Genomic DNA, 21,476 nt, shown 5'->3' with positions numbered 1-21,476 from the left:
AATCATCAAAGAAAGCAACATTTATTTCCCTTGAAAAATTTATGTAGATATGTATGATCTAGGAAAATGTTACTACTGTTTGGGTTTAATGCTAATAATTCTGCGATATTAATACCTAACATAATTATATTTTGCTTGTACTGTATTAACTTACTGCCTGTGCACAGCAATATGATTAGAAACGTAATGTTATTGCTCCCAGTTACAGAAGAAACAATTGAAGAACAATTAAGGTATCTTGATTAAAATCATAGAGTTGTTATATTACAGAGTTGGCAATCAATATGTTGCCACTATTTTCTATTGCTTGCTGTTCATCTTTTGGTATATTTTACTAGATAGTGCAGAGCTACAATATCAGGCAAACATCGATAACCAGAATATTTGTACACATTTTCAAAATTTGTGACTGTACTACTCACAGAAAGAAACTTAATACACAGAATATCTCAATTATAAATTCAAGAAAGAAGTGAGTTTCCTAACCCAACAGAAATAAGGTGGTAGGTTTGTTGCTTGAATACTACTTATGAAGGTAAATATCCTTTTCCAAACCGTTACTAGAATGCATATTATTATTTGTAAAGAATTTCCTTAAAAGAAAGAAAGATAAGGAAATGTTGGGTGAGGGAAATGTAATTATATTTAGATAAGAAGAGTATTAAATGTCCAAAATGGGCAAATACATACAGATAGAAAATAAATTAATGATGGATTGAGCTCAGGCATTGGTGGGATAGAGGTTAATTAGATATTAGAGAGAAATAGGGAATGGCTACCGATAGTAGAGAATATTCTTTTTGAATGGTTCAAGTGGTGAAATTAGTTGTGGTGATGGTTTCACACAATTCAAATAAACTAAAAACCATGAGATTACACATTTTAATTGGGTGAATTATGTCCAATAAAACTTTTTAAAGAGTTTCCTCAAAATGTCACCTCTCATGGAACTTTTCCAAGGTAAATTGATAGGCAGAACAACTAAAGCTTCTGGATCATAACTGTAAATGACAGCATGTATGTGAATTCAAACATGCTAAGCAAATGGTAATATATTTTGGAGAATGTTTAATTTTTCTTTTACATATTTTGTTGTTAGACAATGAAGAGGTCTAATAAGACACCAAGTATACATATTTCCTTTCCCTTCCCTATGTAGATATAGGCATTTTATAAACACTTCTTCAAGCCATTCATGGATATAATCATGACAAATAAAAATAGATACTGAGAACAAAAAAGCCAAAACAGAACAAAAACAAACAAACAAATAACAAACTTGACCTGTGGTACATAGAAGTAACTTCACGAGTATTACAGTTCGAAAGTAATTTTTAACATATAGTAATTTCTAAAATTATATTTACCCTTGGCGTAATGCAAGAATCTTTTCAGGTACATATAATGAAATTAGTTGAATTTTCTGGAAAAATAGCCAAAGTGCTAGAAATTTTGAGTTGGAGAGAAATAAAGTGCAAAGAAGCTGGTTGAATTCTGAAGATAGCTGATGAGTCAAAAACTTAGATTTTTAAAAATGTAATCAACAGATAGATTAAAAATGAATTTGTTTCAATGTAAGAAAAATCCTACTACATTTGCTAATTGTTTTTTTTTTTTATTTTGTAATGGGGATTGAATAATTTGGGACCTTGTGCTTGCACGGCAGGCAGTGGAACCACTGAGCTCAATCCCCAGCCCAATTTTCTAATTGTATTGTGACAGATCACCAGGTTTGGCAAAACTATACTTCTTCTCCTTTATCATCATATTTTTTTCTATTTATCTCTTGCACTTTTGAAGTGTTTAACCTATCTCTGATGAAAAAAATACCATGGTTATTTTTCTGTCTGTATAGAATCAAGTCAAGATACACAACAAAGGTAACCAGTCAGTTGGTATTGGGTTAAATATATTGTTCAAATGACCTTTCATAATCTTTGTTTTCTTTAATAGGGTTTTGAGAACTTAAAATCATTTTAAACAATTTAAAATTTAATTGTTATCTCTTGTACTTTGCTGAGTGAGATCACCGTGACATGATTTTGTATAGAGGTCATAATTCTAAGGCTACATATTTCTGCAAAAACTAAAGTTAGTGAAAAATCAACCATCTTCTTTTAATATCCTTAGTAAGAATGGCAATAGTAAAGATTTAACATTCTCTCACTCTAACTATGGTACAGGAGAGAGGTAATGATTTTCCTAGACTAATTGATATTGTCATGATAATTTTACTATCCCTTAAACTAAATTAATAGTTAGTGTTTTATCCTCCTTCTGAATGGTAACTGATTCGAATCTGTGTGGTATAATTGTTTTCATTTAGATAATCATAAACTATTGGAAGGAATTTAAAAGAAAGAATAAAGAATATAACCTTGGTTTCTACTTGGGCAGAACAAGTTGGCTGTCGTTATGGTGGGATTGAAATTCTCCACGTTTTTAATGAGAGCTATTAATTCTCTATCCTCGACTGACATTAATTGTTCATTAGAGAGCACCAAGGGTAAGCCCCCTGCGAATGAGGTTTCAAAGCCTGCTATTACTGTAATAGATTTTTTCTGTTACTTAAAAAATCTTGAACTATTGTGACAATTGTTTCTTTGAAAACAATTGAGTATATTCAAAAGGAAATTAACAGTTGGACGGTCTACCTTTAGATACCGGGAAGAGTTAATCACTTCTCTAGCTCATAAAACATGTTGTACATGAAACTGTTTTTTTTACCAGAAAGCAAACAAGTAGTACAAATGGCTTTTTGTGACTTCTATGTAGGAAAAAAAAAGTGACTGAAGTGCTTTGAAGGCTTCTGAATTATGCCTACTTTTACTCTAAAATCAATATTCTTAACTGCCTAATGCTATCAAGATTTTTAGGCAAAACTTTTCAATTTTATATTCTTCTATCCAGGAAAGTATGTATGGATTTCTCTTCAATGTAATTGCTACCCAATCATTTCCCTTGCATGATGTATCTCTTGAGATATAGTTATCATAAGAAATTATTTCAAGCATACATTTTTGGTCAGGAATAAATTAATATTCATTAAACCTTATTGCATTGTATGTAATGTGCAGTATTATTAAATATGAAATAATACTCTTTGTACACTTGTTTTTATTTTTTTAAAAAAATTACTGGCACAGTAGCTGTCTGTTTTTATGGGGTACAATGTGATATTTCTATACATATATACATTTTATAATTATGGGTGTATTTAGTAAATCTGTCATTTTGAACATTTATCATTCATTTGTCATGAAAACATTAAGAATCCTCTCTTCTAGATATTTGAAATATGACATGCATTACAGTTAGCCATTTTGTAGTAGTTGGCAATAAACATTCGAACTTATGCCTCCAATGTAACTACTATTTTGACATCTTTCCTATCCTCTGTTATTCCCAGCCTCTAGTAATCACTATTCTCTTGACTGCTATGAAATCAACTTCTTTAGATTCCACCAGTGAGTGAGATCACATGGTACTGGTTCTTCACTTCCTGGCTTATATCACTTGAGATAACGTTTTCCAGGTTCACTTATGTTGCCCCAAATGACAAGGGTTGAATAATATTTCATTCACAGTTGATTTACCCACTGAGTCACTGATGAACATTCACACTGAATTCATATTTTGCTCTTGTGCGTACTGCTGCTGTAAACATGCACGGGCAGATGTTTTTGTACACACTGGTTTCACTTTGGATCTAAACCTAGTAGTGAGAGTGCTAGATCATGAAATGCCTATTTCTAGTTTTTTGAGGGATTTCTGTATTGTCTTTCATACTGGCTGTACTAATTTAGATCCCTATCCACAGAAGGTAACCATTCCCTTTTCCTCACTTCATCAGAATTTATTTTTTTGTCTATTTCCAAATAACCGTAATAATTAAATTAAGATAGTATTTCATTGTGGTTTTGATTTGCATTGACCTAATAGTTAATGATGCTGATTAGTTTTAAATATAACTCTTGGTCATTTGTATGTTCTTTTTAATTTTTGTAGGAAAAGTCTAGCTGTGTTATATATTTTGCTCTTAAAATAAATGGGATGGGTTTTGAACTAGTCCTGGTAGGATAAACTATGCCTTTTGCTCTACAGAATTCCTCCTACTTTTCACAACTGTATGCTGATTAGGAAATCCATTAGTTAACATATGTGGTATCATATTTGCTCATTTATATATAATATTTTTGTTCAGGATGTGCTAAGTTCTGTTGTAGAGGATAGGAAACAAACCAAAGACCTGTGAAATTCAACTTTGAGCTTTTGTAAACGGGGAGGAGAAGAGGGGTTGAAGGGAATGGAGGAGAATGGGAAAGAAAAAGAGTTAAGATATATTATGTACAAGTACAAATTCTCCGTGATGAATATGATCATTATAAGTGGTAAACATGTTCTAATAAAAAAAGAAAAAATCTGCAAGCCAGGTGTGGTGGCACAGGCCTGGAACCCCAGCACTCTGCTATTATAGGAGCCTATTCTGGACAATTTATCTTTTCTCTTATAAAAAACAACAAACAAACAAATAAAAACATTGAGCTTGAACAGGGTCATAGATCGCTTTTGATCAGGAACAAACCTTTGGAGCCCTGAAATTATGCTAAGATCTGAATCATAAAAGAAAATCTGAGGAAAATGAGTTTCAGACCAAGAATATTAAAAATAGGAGCCCTTGGGGCTGGAGCTAGTTTTGCTCTCAGATGATAGAAGGAAGGAAGGGTGGTGTGAAAAGATCAGAAGTGACTGGATGTGTGGACGCAAATGCAGGAAAAGGCAGAAGAGACAGACTGTGACCACTGCAGGCTGCAGTTTCATAGGTAAAGTCTTAAGCAGTGGAGCTTTCAGTTTTAAGACAGCACCGTGGTTGATGTGTGGATAATAGACTAGAGAAAATTAACATCAAGAATGGAAGCACTTATCATGGAAAAAGAAAGATTTTATTTTATTTTCCACATTTCAGGTAAGATTATGACTTGCCAAGGAATTTGGCAGCTGCACAAATCAAGAATGTTTTCTAGACTTTTGACCTAAACAACTTAATAACATGTAGTGATACTAATTTGGAAATAGAGAGAAAAGTGGTCATATATATTCTTTTCAATCTCATATCTCCCCCACGATGATATGTTTTAGACTAGGGTGCAAATTTAAATCATCTTTAGAACTGTAATTCTGAAATCAAATTGCAGATGTGTTTTCTAAAGGCATTCTCTCTGTCTCTGTCTCTTTGTCTCTCTATCTTTCTGTCTCTCTCTGTCTCTCTCTCTGTCTCTCTCTCTCCCTGTCTCTGTCTCTCTCTCTCTCTCTCAATTTGTATATTAGTTTAGGTCAGAGTCAGGCAGAACTATGCACACTTTCATTCCTAATCATTGTAAGGAGTAATCATGCAACCCTCTTATAGACTTCATAAGTACCTTTTTTTTTTTTTTGGTACCAGGGATCGAACTCAGGTCCTCGCGCTTGCACAGCAGGCAGCGAAACCACTGAGCTAAATCCCTGGCCCCAGAAGTACTTTCAATAAAGGTGTTTTGAAGCTCTCAATAAAATTTTCACTCTGTAGCAATATTCCCGACATTCCAAAATAATTATTTAATATATAATTATTAAATATTTTCCAATGAAAACATCTTTTTGAAAGAAAGCCTTGTAAACAGTTTTCATTTATCATATTTGGCTGCTAGCCAAATAGGAACTCATAGGTCTAAGACAATTTTAAGCCCCTAAACTGAAACACTTCAAAGGAAAAGAGACAGGAAGATGCTCAGGGTCCCACCATTTCCCCATAGTACAGACAGAACCCTGCAGTATTCAGTGGTGATATTTGTGATTAAAGCCTAATAAACATAAGCCGCATAGTCCTTCCTTGAAGAAAATATATATTTTTCAGAAAAACGTTGTAGTTTATACATATTAGTAAAAGCCTGAGAGTCATAATATTTTGTTTATTTGCATAACATTATGTGCACTATATGATTATTTGGTTGTATATTATATAATAATATGCATACATATACTATATGTATTTGCATATACAAACAGACATTTTTAACTTAAATGTCTTTGGTGAAAACATGTTTGGCTAGGGGATAAAATCTGCAGCAGCAAAATAGAAGTAGTGATTATTATATATAACAAATAAATTTTCATTAAGAGGCAGAAATTCTTGTTCCTAAAGGACTCAGCAGTTTTTTTCCAACTAATTAAACATATGCTATGCTTGTAGTCACTCTTAAAAATTTGTCATCTCATTAACTAAGTGCAGAACTGTTCTCTTACTGTAGTCATTTCTAATTATTCTAATTTTTTCTGTGACTATTTTATCAGTGCCAACTAAGAAAAATTGGTGTTAGGTTAGAAAATATAAGTGTTAAAGATTTAATTACTTATTAAGACATTGCACTTCCAAGTTTGTTTTGCAGACTTTGGAATGACTTATAAGCAAAATAACAATTTGATATGTGTGTTATTTCTTTGCCTTGGATCTAGTTCACTCCCTACCAAGCCTAGTTCTAATCTTCCACTTACAATTTAAATTTTGAAAGAGCAATCAGGCAACCTCCAATTTTTGCATCCCATTCTCCAAAACTCAGTAAAAACATGTTGTGTTTTGCCTCCATGAAGCTGGAATTAAAGGTGTGTGATTGGTTTAACACCACCCTACTCCTGGTATTCTGGATAAAATAAAAGGGGCAGAAAGACGCTATTAACCACTCTTATTGATTTGCTAATGTCTGTCTGCCATGAATTGTTGCTCCTCTGCACCCTGCCTTGGAGCTAGCCGATTATGAGCTGAAACCTCTACAAACTGGAAGCTAAATAAACCTTTCCCTCTTTAACTTTGGGTGGCAGGTATTTTGTCTCAACAAGAGAGAATTAACAAAGACACCTTGTTTTCCTTAGTTTCTCATAAAATTGTTCTTTCCTCAGTTTCTTTTGAGGATTTTTCCTATTCCCAAGCTCTCCTAAGGTCTTTATCCCCACTTCTTTTTTGTTTGTTTGTTTTCTTATTTCTTTCCTAGCTATACAAACTAGCCTAGGTACTTCTATTTCCATGCTTTTAAATTACTTACATAGATGACAGTAACCAAATTTATATCCCCAGCCTATTCTCCTCTGAACCCCATGTAACTGCCTAATCAACATCATAATTTTTGAATACTGTATATTTGTGATCACAATTCTGAACCAGCCAAGGCTGAAGTTTTTATGTCCAGTCACACACACACACACACACACCCTGATATTTTTGTCCAGGCTCTATCATAGCTAATGGTATCTCCTTGCCTTTGCTGAAGTCAAAGCTCAATGTTGTATGAGGCTTTTCTTTTAATCTAACAACAGATACTTTAAGAAAGAAGTGTGACTACATACTGGTGACTAATATGAGCAATTATCCTTACTTTATTCTCTTTAAATAATCATAACTTAAAGTAGAGAAACTACTCTCATAAAGTATTTTTATAAGAATAACAAAAGATATAGCAATTTTAACCAGCACAGAATAGTTATGTTTATCTATTTTTCAAAATGACATACACCTTGATTTTCAAAACGTTCAGTTCTTTGTCAGTAACCAGATTAATAGTTTATCTATGATTGAATATTTAAATGTAAATTAACTTTTGATAAGAAATGGATTGTGGCTTTGATATTTTGATAGAAGACAACTTTCAATCCATATTATCAATCATATTAATAGTGTTTTTAGAGAATTTACACCAAGACTAGAGATTCTTACCTGTTTCACTGATAATTACTACTACATTATAGAAAATATGAAAATAATCTGTAGACAATCTATTTTTCCAAACTTATAATTTTAATTTTCTCCCTTTAATCTTATGTGATATTTTAAAGCTGGTTACATTTTTTCCTTCCATGGGTAATATTAAAATCATTAAAAATGCTATCATTAGCATTTAATGTCTAATCATTAAAAAACTTAGAAAAACAGATTTGAATAACTCATTTTTAAACATTAATAGACTGTTTTTGGCTTCTTACAAACATTATTTTTGTTTGATAAAACTAAAAAGTTGGATAAAATTTTAAAGTAATAGTGAAAGCTTGAATCTCTGTTTTTTATTTGGAAAATTTGATTTTCAATGGCAAATAAATCAATTCAAATAAGCTTCTAGCAAAATGATATCTTGAAATGGGATCCAGTATACTGGTTCACAATATCGAGAACCACCTCAAGCAACAGTCAAGATATTTCTTATTGCAACTTGAGTCCATGGATACTGGTGATAATGTGATTCATTTGACAGATAATAGTATTTTGGTATCTATTCACTCTACCAGTCAAAAAGAAGAAAAAAACTAACAAATGGAAAAATACCTGAAGGGTCACTTCACACAAAATATCTAGACAATATGCTTATTACAATTGTTTCCTAGGGCCAGGATTTAGCTCAGTGGTGCTGCCACCTGCCTCGCAGTCCCAAAGTCCAGAGTTCAATCCTTGGTACCAAAATAAATAAAAAAAAATTATGTTTCCTATAATTACTTTAAGGGAAACGTAAATTAAAATAATGAAATAACACTATACTCACATTATTTAAATTAAAATTAATACAATTTACAATTTCAAGTGATTTTTAAAATACTTACATTGCTGATAGGAGACAAAGTTTATCACCAGTCTGAATATCTCTTTGTTAGAATCTAATAAAATAACATCTTTCTCCCTTTATGCTTTAGGATCTGGACATCTATGTATTGGAGAACTACCATAACATATATTCATTTCAACTTTATTCGCAGTTGCCACAACCTGGAAAATACAATATCATACACTAAAATACAATGTCATAGATGACAGCAATAAAAAAAAGTTCCACTGATCTTTTTCAGAACATGCATAGTCTTTACAGGTGATATATTGCAGCAGATAACCCAAATGCATATAAGCTTGTACCATGTGAATCCATGAATAGATTGAAAATCAAATTTTAAAACAAGAAAAATGCATGAACACAGAGGTCAAAATAGATAGCATATTTATACTGGACAGGAACAAAAGGGAGGCTTCTGGGATGTTAGAAATGTTCTGTATCTTATTTGGGTAGTCTTATAGGTGTACATAAAATTTTTTAAAATATTAAGCTATTTACTGAAGATATACATGTATATACATACACACATAATATATTTCAGTATTTGCCCTAGGGATTGATAAGATGTTAAGCAATATACTCTAGTGTTCCTAGGCTTCCCACCACCCACATACATTCTTCACCCTTCATCCTTCATAAGACCTGCAAACCTCACAGAATGTTCTGCACAGAATTAACTTACATAGATTCGGACCCAAGTGCAAGGCCACATGAATGACAAAGGAACTAGTGAGACAAAGCCTGGTGCACAGAGGGGCACTGAGGGCCAGACAGAAAAGAATACATGTACAGGAGTAACAGAGGGAAGGAAGGCAGGAAGCAGGGAAAGAGTGAAGTGAGGGAGGGGGGAACAAAGAAAGAAGGGACAGGTGAGCTCCGGATTTCAATTTATGTGAGGGTTACCTGTAGCAGAGGAGTGGTCATGTTTAACGAGGCCGGATCTTGCATCTTTCTCTCTGTACTTTCCAGAACATCATGGAATCTGCTGCAGCAGGTATGTGTGAGGAAGTGGATAAACACACCTAACGTGAATTTTTTCTCACAAATGAGACTGGAAATGAAATGTAACTGCAGTCTCTCTGTGGAGCCAAGTATTGCAAGCTTGGAATACTAAATGGTTCACTGATTTCACTGATCACCATATGTAGCTAACAAAGGCTATGCTACAAATGAATGTGATTTAAATCATATTTGAAAACAAAGTAACAATTCTTTTCTCCAGAGACCTAGTGTCACAGTACTTGTTTTCCTCCCATACATTTTCCTATATGATGAGACCTGGTTATTTTGTTGCCAGTTGGTTCTAAGTCTCATTTATACCCACTCACCCACACTGAGTCCATACTCTTAAGTGAAATAAATAGAACACACATGTGTAAATACTGAATAGCTTCTCTTCTGTGAGAAACTGAAAGTGTAAATAAGGACTAAAAGGTATAATAGATAATGTGAAATAGAAAGAAAAGGGGCAAAGGGGAAGGGGAAGTGGGAGGCGCAGTGGAAAGGATGGAAAGGAATAAATATGAGAAAAGGATAAAATGGAAACAAAGTCTTTGTAAATAGGGAGGTGGGAAGGGTTGCAGGGAGGGCAGGGGAATGGAGAAAAAAATAAGAACCAAGATATATCATGTAAAGGTACAAATTCTTAGTGATGAATGTCATCATATTGTATATCTACAATGTACCAATAAACTTAATGAATAAAAAAAGATATTACAGTTAAGAGATAATCATGCAGATCACATATTTGCAAGTTACAATTGGAAACATTTGATTATACTTTTTTCTCAATCTTAGACTTTGTACCGTGAAGTTTTGCCCATTGTGTACGTGAGTGAGAAAATTGAGTAAGTTGGGGAGGATTCAAAACTATTTTTTATGCATAGATGCAGAACTGTAAGTAAAACTATAATGCGTTGCAATTAAAAAAATACTGCTATTTGGGAAATAACATGAAATGAGGTAGAAGGTATCTGTGGAATTGGTAAGAACTTATAATTTGCAGGTCTTGACAGCTGCTTAGCAACATTTCTCTAAAATGTTATCTAATTCTATATTTATATAGAGATAAGCTCTGAAATAGGAATAATATGCTAATTTTTAAAAATCAAATATATTGCAGTCTGTAGTGGTTTGGATATAAAATACCCACTGAAAGTTTCCTGTTCAGATGTGGGGCCTGCTCAGAAGGGTGCATCATGGAGGTACTGACTTAGAAGAGTGCATTCTCAGCCCAGGTCCTCCATTCTCTCTCTACTTCCTGGTCTCCATGATGTGAGCAGCTTTCCTTCGCCTGGCCCTTTGGCCTTGCCACCTCTGCCTTAGAGTGGGCCAAACTTGGATGGAATCTCTGCAATGGAAACCAAATAAACCTTGCCTGTCATTTGCAGCTGTCAGGTATTTGTCTTAGTAATGGAAACCTGATTAATACACAGTCTATAAGGAGTCAATTTAAATTGCAAAAATGCCACCACTCAACATTAGGTATCTTTAAAATATGATAGCATTTTGTACATGAGTTTCAAAGTTTTCTTAGCTTTTAAGTCAGCATTTTTGGTAATGATTTATATCGTTTCCTATGTCCTTTCCATAGTATATAAATAAATTTTGTAAGCTTGTGTTTTTCTGTGACATTGGGGATATTTATTTCTCAGTGAATTACCTTGCATTTACTCACATTTAACTTTATTCTGTCATTTGCATAACCTTGCTGGTAGACCACTGTCTTCAATTTCTATAATCTTGGAAAGTTTACTATTGTGCCATTATGCAATTGTATTTTAAATATAAGTTCCTATTGCTTCTCCTCTTTCTTCTCTTCCACCTTTTCTTCATCTTCACTCTCCTCTTTTTCATTCTCTTCTGTTTTTGTTTTCATGTTTGTTTTTATCTGGATATTTTTCAAAGGTCTGGGATTGGTGAGAGTATGTTAAAAATAAGCTTACATAAAAACCCAGCTATTTACAATATTAGGAAAAGCATGGCCAGGTCATTTTGCCAATGTTTGCTTTGTAAATGAGAAATTGACTTAGGATACGGACCTTTGATCCAGCTAGGGGCAGAGGTAAAAGCAGTTAATAACTACTGCAATATTTACCAGTTACTTAGACCTATGTGAGGAGAATTATTGGCTAGAAGTATATTAAAAACTCTGATTTCATAGGAACTTTATCCCTATCTGTTGGTAGCTGTAAGCATAATCAATTTGATCAAATAACTACTTCCACTTTTATAGTTATGTCTTCTGCTACACTTGATCATCTATGAGTTATGATTTACAAATACAGTGGGTGTGAAATTTATTAAAAAAATTACAGTAAAAGACATATTGCCATTAATCTCCCTAAAAGTACTTCCCTTTACTTTGAATGCACTTATCCTAAGTTCTTGGCACTTCCTGAGAGAGTTCTGGATGTCCTTTTCCCTGTGTGGCTTTAGTTGCACTGTTGTGGTAAACTTTTTGCCCTAAATCAACTAAAAATGTTTACCTTTCATGATCTTTTGACTTTAGGCAAGATCTGGAACTCACATAATGCCAGATCAGATGAATAGGTGGAGGAGAACACATGGTTATGTTTTTAGAAGCCTGTCTTTCCACTGACAGCAGCGTTCATCATATTTTTGATCACATCTCAAAAGGTATTCGTGAAACAGGACTTCCAGAACTGCTTCAGAAAGTGGAAGAAACAACGGTGTAAGTATATTTGAAGCAAGGGAGTTTTTAATGACAATATGTCTTTTACTGTAATAATTATTTTAAAAATATAAACGTACAACCTATTCTTTGATCATCCCTCATAGGAGAAAGAATCATCCCATCCCACAGTCTATATCTTATTATAGTTGTCCTTTTACCTACAAGATATATCTGTTTAAATAATGTGTCTTCTTTTAGGAATAAGTGACAATTGGTCCTTGCAATTTTTGTCAAATGACAATTTTTTGATGATGGGATTTATACTATACATTCTTTGCAAAGAAACATTTTCATGTTTTGAATGTTATTTTAAATGATTCACTCTCATAGCTTTGTAACATGAATAATCCTGTCCAAAACCTGCTTGCTTGTCAACCAATCATGGCACAAGGTGTGTGTACATTTGTATGCATTGAAAGGTTTCATTTTTCCAATGTTGTTAGTGATGTGTATTTTTACTAGGAATTTTTCCTCTCAGGTATACGAGTTCTATCACTTTCTTTTCATTCAGTGGGTTGGTTGTTTGCTGCAAATATCTCCTATTGATTTAAACTTTAATACTTGCTGATTTATTTGTTGCATTTCCTTTAGTGTCAAGTTTTAACAAATTTCTGTCTTATGATAATTTACATTTTACGCATAAGTTGTAAATATATTTCTGAAACCTGATAGTCACAATAGTACTGTGTTTTTTGCTACATGAGAAAAAAGAACAATTGATATTATATGAACACAATTGAAATATTGATCATATATATTTTTATGTTGCAATGTCATATATTTTTATGAAAAATATAACACTTGCTTTATTTTAGAGAAAAAAAATTGTAACTCTTTTGATGTCCACAGTGATAGTGAAAACAACCTCTTTCACAGGGAGGGAAAGAGGCTAAGAGAGGACTTAAATGAGAACTGGATACATCATTGGAAAACAAAAGGGTGGAATGTAGAAACTAAGTCAATAAAGATATGTATCTGAATTCTGAGCAGGCAAATAAAAGTAAAATTTTGTTTAATTAATCTACTGCACCCCACTCTTTACTCCCAATTTCAAAACAGAGCAGTCAGAACTTCCTAGCACTATTAGAAAAGAAATGAGGTTTAAGTCAGTCCCATGACACACAAATTGCTAGCTGGAAGATTATATATAAAACAAAATCCAGAAAACAAACAAAAGATGTTAGTTACATGGGCTGTTTTAAGCTACTTTATATGTTTCCATTTCTGGAATACAAGTATGGAAAAAAGTGCACGAAATGTGCAACCCATTCACTCTTTTAGTCATATTAAGATGCAATGTTTATTTTAAAAAGTTACTTCTTCAAAATAGTGCCATAAATAATGTGATTTTTAGCTAAATTTGTATTGAAATATGATGAACATCAATTGTACTAGTAACTCATTCATGTAATTCGGTTAGAGAAAGATATTTTTATGTAATTGTCCAGAATTGCTTGAAATGAGTTCTTTTTTTCTTTTAACAGAATTCAGGAAATGAGACAGGAATACATAAAATTTAATGATAAAATGGGGAGAAAAAAGCTATTTATAATATTTCTGAAATACACTGAAATATTTGCTATCTTTTCTTTGTATAATATTTAATAATTTTATTTTTATTATATCTACATGTTGCTATTTATCTCAGATATGAAAAATGACCCCAGTGATACTTGAGTATTTTTATTTTCAATATTATGCAAGGCTCTCCTAATATTCTGGTCAATAAATTCATAAAAAATGAAGTTACTTCTGAACTATTATTAAATGTCAATAAAATTTTACATATGAATACGTTTTCTTCTTTTTTATCAGATAAAATTTATGTTAACATTATTGAGATTATTTTAATATTAATATTCTTGGTAGTAGTCATAATGGTAATAAAAATGTTAATGATACTAAAACTATAAATAAAAATACGAAAGTGAGCTTGGTTTTCATCAGATGTTACCATTTAGGCTAAAATAAGAGGACTTTGGTGTTAAAATGCTAAATGAAGGCAAATATTTCAGTGTAATAATTTATTCTTCATATAAATGACAAAGTCAATTAACCTATTTGCAAGGATAATGGTTCACTTTTATTTTGTGGGAACTCAAAATATTGCAAATGGATTTTGATATGTAAAATTTCTAAGCTAAGTGTAAGTGAAGAATGGTGTCTGAAATACTTGGAAAGAACAAGAATTTAGGAAACTGCTGTAGGCAGGCAATCTTTGATTCAGGTTATTCCTGGATGAAACAACACAATTAAAGATGAACCATTTTCACAAATGACATAATCAATACTGTACTTGTTTCCTAGGCACCAAAGGCTTTTTACTATATTTTTGAAAGGATTAAATTGATGCTTTGGCATTCACTAGAAAACAAATATTTTCAAAAATGCTTTTTTAAAAGTATTCTATACACTTATTACATTCAATTTTTATGTCCAAATAAATCCACAGTTGTGCAGAGCCAAGGGTCATCCTGTTGTAGATAATAGAAATATTATAAATCCACCCAATAAATTCGGAGTTTGTACATATTTCTGAAAGCTACATTAAAAATTACTTCACTGAGTTGGATTTGTAAATAAATATGATGGAGCTGAATAACATCAAAGCAAGCAAGTTTTGATTGAAGATGTGTTAAAAAATATATTTATCTTAATCAGAAGACACATCACACCCACAGATACATAAAATGAATTTATATTGGTGACCAGATACACAAACACAGATGCACATATTGTGTTAGTTCCTTTTCTCTCATTGCTGAGACAAAACACCTGACACCCAAAGTCAGAGGGGAAGGGGTTTATCTGGCTTAGAGTTTGTAGAGGTTTCAGTCCATCATTGGCTGGCTCTGAGGCAGGGATGACAAACAGGCATCACAGAGGGGAAAGAATATGGCACCCACACCGTAGCAAAGGCAACAAGGGGCAACACTTCATAGGAGTGGAAGCAGCAAAAGCAACAAAAGAACTCAACAGCGTCTTTCTGCCCCTTTTATCTTATTCAGACTGTTAGATTTCCCTCGACTTAAGATGCCTGCTACATAAAATGGCAACCTTCTCCTTTTCATAATACCCTGCTTCCCACTTAAAAATATGGCTTAACCCGCCAAAAGACAACCTTACTCTTCCCAAATGCCCCTCTTCCTTCCAAAAGAACAACCTGATACTTGCTATCTCCTAGCAACTAGTGATGTCACAGGCTCCTCCAATCCCTAGCCACTACATCACTCAACCCCACCCCTGCTCCTATAAGAAGTGCTCCCTGTCCCAGCCATACTGCTCTGTCCCCTTTGTTTGGAGAGAGTCTGGCGGATCGTCCCTACAATAAAGGCTTGTTGTGGTTCTGGTCTGGTCTTAGTTTTCAGCTCTTTTACCTGACACAGACTACTTAGGGGAGATAGCACTCATGCTCTTAATCCTAGTGCCCTCAGGCCTAACCCACTCATGAATTAATCACACATTCCAAATTTAGCTACCTTTGAAAAAGACTGCTTTGGGGGGACATCTAGACAAAAGCCATAATATTCTGCCCTTGGACCCCCAAAGACTCATGCACATTCCTGCATGCAAAAGGTATTTAGTCTATCTCTAAGAGCTGAAAAGTCCAAGTCCCAAGTCTCCTCAGAGATATAGAGCAAATTCTTAGCTACAAGTCCCTGTACAAATGAGAAGAAAGTTAAACACTTCTGACATAAAACGGCACACGATAAACAGTACCATTCCAAAAGGTACAAATAGGGGGATATAAAGGAATGGGACCAAAGCAAGTCCAAAATCCAGCAGGGCAAACATTAAGCCCTGTAGTTCCATGTGCAGCATCCAAGGCAGTCTGTGGCAAGTTGTGAACTCCAAAGGTCTTGGGTATCCCCACCTCTGCAGCACTGTTGGTGGTTGTAACTCCCCTGGCTTTTCTCTTTGGCTGGCTCTGCTTTGTCCTCCAAGTTTTGCTCAGACAATCCATGTTCCTGGCTTCTCCAATCTTCTGGGGTCTCCACTGCATCTTTGGCTTCACATTCACGGCTTCACACACTGCCCTCTCAGGGGCACACTGCCTGCCTCCCAGGCCTTCTTTTGAAATCTGGGTGGAAGCCTTCCTAACACTATAACTCTTGCATTTTGCACGCTCCTAAAACCAGCACCACGTGGTTGATGCCCGGGTCTGTTGCCAGCTGGAGTAGTAGCCAGGCTTCCTTCTCTCTTGGCTGTAGGGGTGGAAGGCAATTGCTGAGCACTCTGAATCCAATTTGGAGAAACAATATCTTTAGGCTGCCGCCATTCTGGAACATGGTGCTCTGGAACTTTCTTCTCAAAGCAAAGTCTTTCACTTTTGCGATTTTGAGGCTGCAAAGAGTGGGGTCCTGCTGCTTCGTGTGATGCCCCCAGGCCATCTTTCCTATTCTCCTCCTTCTTCTCAGGAATCAAGATCTTCTCTGCTCTCTGTTTGCAGTCCACAGCTCTATTGGAGCTTCCTTTCTGGCGAAACTCAAAACATTTTAAATCATTCTCCTAGGCTCTTTGCTCTTGATTCTCAACATAGATCTGGCTAAAAACCCCCAACAGTAGCCATGCCACTGCCTCAATATTTGACTGCCTTGAAATTTCTTCTGCAAGATTAATTACTCTGCCACTCTTAGTCTCTGGCAAAGTCTCTGGGCACAAGCACAATATAGACAAACTTTCTGCCAAGCCATAATACACATCTTCTAGAGTCCAACAGCCAATTCAGTCCTTCTTCTCAGCAGAAACCTCCTGAGCCTGCTCTCTTCCGGCCTTCTGGTCTTCTGAGCTCTGACCAGATACAGAAAAGCCTAAGGCATTCCAGTGCTGCTTCTGTAGCCAATGTCTCAGAATCTTTCCTAACTCTTCCCCTTCCCACAAGCCAGTTTCAAAGGCTTTTGAGCCACATGGCCAGGTAATGTCACAGCAACTGCTCCACTCCTGGTACTCAATTTCTGTGTTAATTACTTTTCTCCCTTTGTTGAGCCAAAATACCCAACACCCGAAGTTAAAGGGGAGGAGGATATTTGGCTTACAGTATAGTCATGCATATGCACAATTCACTTTCCTTCTATATTACTGTTAAATATATGTCAAATATTTATTGACTTCTATAAATCTTGTAATGGAAAATGTCAGTTATAAGACATCATGAATTCAATAAAGGCAAGATTGGTAGGCAAAATTTTGTTGTATTGCTATGCTTGGAGTATGCCAATCTTAGACAAAGGACTCTTGATATGAATGCACACCCTATCTGCTCACATAATTTTTACTTACTTTGCATTTCAACATGTCATATAACTAGGAAATGAAAATGAAATGAAGCTGTGCTCAATTACATATGCAGTCTTATGTTTGCAATAAAACAAACTAAAAGAGGGAACTATTGATTAAATAATAATGTTATACACAATCTGCAAAATTTATCTTTCTGAGATGGGGATTCCAAAATAATTTAGAAATAATGACATCTTTTATTCAATTTCTGTATAACTCACAGCCCTAATAACAATTAAGATATGGCAAAGTTACTCAACTCTCTGCTTATTACAATAAATAGAAAAATTAATTAAAACCTGGATAAATCTCACTCTATCTTATTTTATTTCAAGTTTTTATTATCCCAAGTGCCACCAATGACTGTCCACGTGCCATGAGATGTCTGTCTTAAAACTGTTGAGGTAATACCAACAATGTTGTAACTATCAAGACCAACAATGAAATATATAAGATTTGCATATAAAACAATGACCCATATTGAAATAGCTGTAATCACCCATTTATACAGTACAATTCTTTCAGACTTTCACCACGAGAAAAGAAAGTAATTAATTTTTATGTGGCAATAGTTTCTTTAGATCATGTTCTTCATTTAATGTTACTCAATTCCATGAGTTTTAAGTCTAGGTTTTATTTTACCTGACAATATTTTCCTGACTACTTCAATATGTTGTCTTTAATAGTGTGTTAAGTATATGCAGATGTGTAGGTATAGATGGAAAATGGTGGTAAAGTAATATTCTCTGTCCAGTTACTATGTTATCAAAATATATTTATTCTTACCTTTTGGGGGACTGCTTAAAAATTACCCAAGCTATTGCCCTGCTTCTCTAGATTTGTAAGCTTGTTTACAAGGGAAAATGAAGTACAGGTAAAGATATTAAGTTAAAATCTATTTTTAAAAACCTAAGGGGAGAATTTAAATAATAAGCAAGATAATCATTTTTGTGGTACTCTGGTATAATTCATTTTTAGTGGGAGACAGTATGATTGTAATACAAAAAACTAATGGCTATTTTTTAAAAAGTCTGCACACAAAATAAAGAAATGGATCAAAGCATGTGAAGTAAGAGGAAATAGAACTTGGACTTTATGAACAAATAATTTTTCAAAGTTTTAATATATATTTATGGGTAAGATATATTTAATCCTTCTTGCCATAAAATTAGCATATTTATAGATATCTTTCTCTGACAGTGGTTTTGTAGGGATGCAAAGCGTACTAACTCTTTTTAACATCCTGAGGATAATGGGCCAACAATAATAAAACAAAAGGTAGGTTGACAAGAGAAAAATATACCAAATTGATTTCATCACAGTTTTACCTGTCCTGGAAACCTTCCGAAATTAAGATCCCAAGACCTAGGAATAATTGCATTTGTGTTTTGCGTTCATGAAGAATTCATGGCTATGTAGAATTATAATTTGACAAAGAGTATGAGCTGATGGTTATAGACGGAGGGGATGAATTCCGCAAAAGTCTTTCTGTTCAGATATTTCTAGGCCTTCTTAGGAAATATTCCTTCTTTCCAGATATGGAACAGGACTCCTATGGAATGAGATAAGCTCTATCTACCTACCTATCTGTCATCTATCTTATCTATTCACACACATGTATTTCAAAACTGTATTTAACGATATGATCTTGACCAAAATTTTTTAGAGAAAAAAGGAATTTTTTTTCACTAAAATATCTATGAAATTTTGTTAGTGCACATGAAGATGTATACAACAGGCTAGAAAGTATAGTCATATATAACATTGGTAATGGTATTTTAGCCCTGAACTTATTGATGAATTTAGCTGTTGATTCTCTTGGCCATTTTTGATATAGTTTTGGTGTTAATTTATAATTTTATGATTCTATAGTTTCTTTTTTCACATAAACATTATGTACTTTCTATGTTTTGGGAGCATTTCTATACCTATTTTAGTGACCAAGTTGAGCCAGGGATGCATTCACATGTGCAGAGTTCTAAGCATCATTTTCTTTGAGACAAATAATATACATCTCTGGTGCTTAGTTTTCTTTCTTTTCTCTTCTGTTCTCATTCTTTCCCTCCTTTCTACTCTATTCTTCTTTTCCTTTCCTTTCCCTTCTCTCAGCCTGCCATAAATATAAAACCATTCTAGCATTCTTAGTTTCTGAGCCATAAAAAACAAGTTGGAAACTAGAAGTTCCATTTGACTCAGCTGTTTCCCTTCTAGGCATCTTCCCAAAAGAGTAAAAGTCTTCAATCAAAATGATACTTGCATACTCATTTTTACAGCAGGACATTTTATATCTCAGTCTTGGAAACAGCCCATATGCCCATCAACAGATAAATTGATAAAGAAAATGTGCTGTTTATATACAATAGAGTAATACTCCATCATAAAGAAGGATAAACTTGGTCATAAAGAAGGATAAACTTAGGTAAATGGATGCACTTCAAGATCATAATGGTTTTTGTTTGTTTGTTTGTTTGTTTTTTTGGTCCGAGGGATCCTTGCGCTTGCACGGCAGGAGGCGAAACCACTGAGCTAAATCCCTGGCCCACAAAATCATAATCTTAAGTGGAATAAGTCAGGCACACAAGTTTAAATATTCCCTTGTTTCTCTCATGTGAGAAACACAAAGGATAAATAAGCAAAATAGAGGATAATTGTTAGGAAGTAGGTAGAGCTTTTTTAAATAGGAAAGGGAACAAGAGATAAGGGAGGGAAGGAAGGGAAAAGTGATTTAAAGAAAAAAAAGAATTGAAGGAAAAAATAGAAATAGAGCTTTTGCAAATGGGGAGGGAAAGAAGAGCTGGAGGAATAAAAGGTAAATGAGACAGGAGAAAAAATTCAGATGTGTTATGTATATGTACAAATTCCCCATGATTAATGTGATTATGATGTACTGCAAATGTGTATGAATAATAAAAAAGCAAGTTGGAGGCCAACATTTGCCAACACCTGCCATATTTCAATAGTGGGCAATCTTTGACTTTGCTTGTTAACATACAGTTAGAGTTACTTGTTGGCAAAGATTAAACATGTTGAAGACACCCATAAATAGCAAGTCATGTTCAAACACTGAGGGGAAGATTTGTGTATCTAGTAATACTTTGAATTTTCTTAATGTCAGTCCACTGGATGAACTATTTGACAGTAGTGACCTAAGTCTAAAACATAAATTTATCTTGCAAATAAATGCACATTACTTTTTCAGATTTCAACATTTATTAAAATTTTTGAGAATTAATTTATGTGTTAAAAAGGAAAATTATACTTTATATTGCTGTTGCTGGGAGTCATTAAAAGAATTGTTCATTAGCAACTATATACAGAAATTTCTTTAAAAAATGCAAAGCACTAGGGTACTGGGTATGTAGCTTAGTGGCACCGTGCCTGTGTGGCAACTACAAGGTCCTGAGTTCAATCCCAGGTACTGAGAAAAAAATATAAAGCACTTGTATCAACTTGGATTTATGACTGGAATATTCATTATACATTTTAAAATTAGGAATGAAATATGTTTTCTTCTCTAATGCAGTAGTATTTCATTTGAAATTACATTTACTTTATTCTGGTTTACAGTTGAGAAATCACATACTCATACACCCACATAAAGACATAGGCAAATGCTTTACGTATTTTGAATGATTTCTGAATTTCACTTTATAATAGGGGTTTATTTAGTTTAATTTAAACCAGATAATATCTTGGTTGCAGTCTATTAGCAAATAAATGTCATCAGTGGAATTAAAAGAAAGACAATGGTGGGTTTCCACTTTTAATTATCTATACATAATTGTTTATATTTAAGAGAAACTTTTTTCCACAGTTACTCAGAACTGTTTATAATTTGAAAAGTTTAATTAATTTGAACATCAGAATCAGTGAGA

The 21,476-nt window shown here is 33.8% G+C and overlaps 1 long non-coding RNA gene across 5 annotated transcripts in view; it reads left to right on the top strand.

Moving 5' to 3' along the window:
- Positions 1–21,476, top strand: part of LOC147829995 (uncharacterized) — a 109,334-nt gene that overhangs the window by 15,635 nt on the left and 72,223 nt on the right. For 3 of the 5 annotated variants that reach the window (XR_015447468.1, XR_015447465.1, XR_015447470.1), the window contains exon 1: positions 8,175–12,318. The exons of 1 other annotated variant lie outside the window; for it this stretch is intronic. This is a non-coding gene — a long non-coding RNA (uncharacterized LOC147829995). Of the gene's footprint in view, positions 1–8,174; positions 12,319–21,476 lie in introns of those variants that run through there. One more of the 5 variants, XR_015447469.1, reaches the window with a different exon arrangement.

This window comes from Heterocephalus glaber, unplaced genomic scaffold (genome assembly GCF_053883595.1).
Source record: "Heterocephalus glaber isolate CG9 unplaced genomic scaffold, H.glaber_assembly_v1.0 deba00000347, whole genome shotgun sequence".
Taxonomy (NCBI): domain Eukaryota; kingdom Metazoa; phylum Chordata; class Mammalia; order Rodentia; family Bathyergidae; genus Heterocephalus; species Heterocephalus glaber.
Note: the sequence above shows the minus strand (reverse complement) of the source record. Positions and strands in the feature narration are given on the sequence as shown.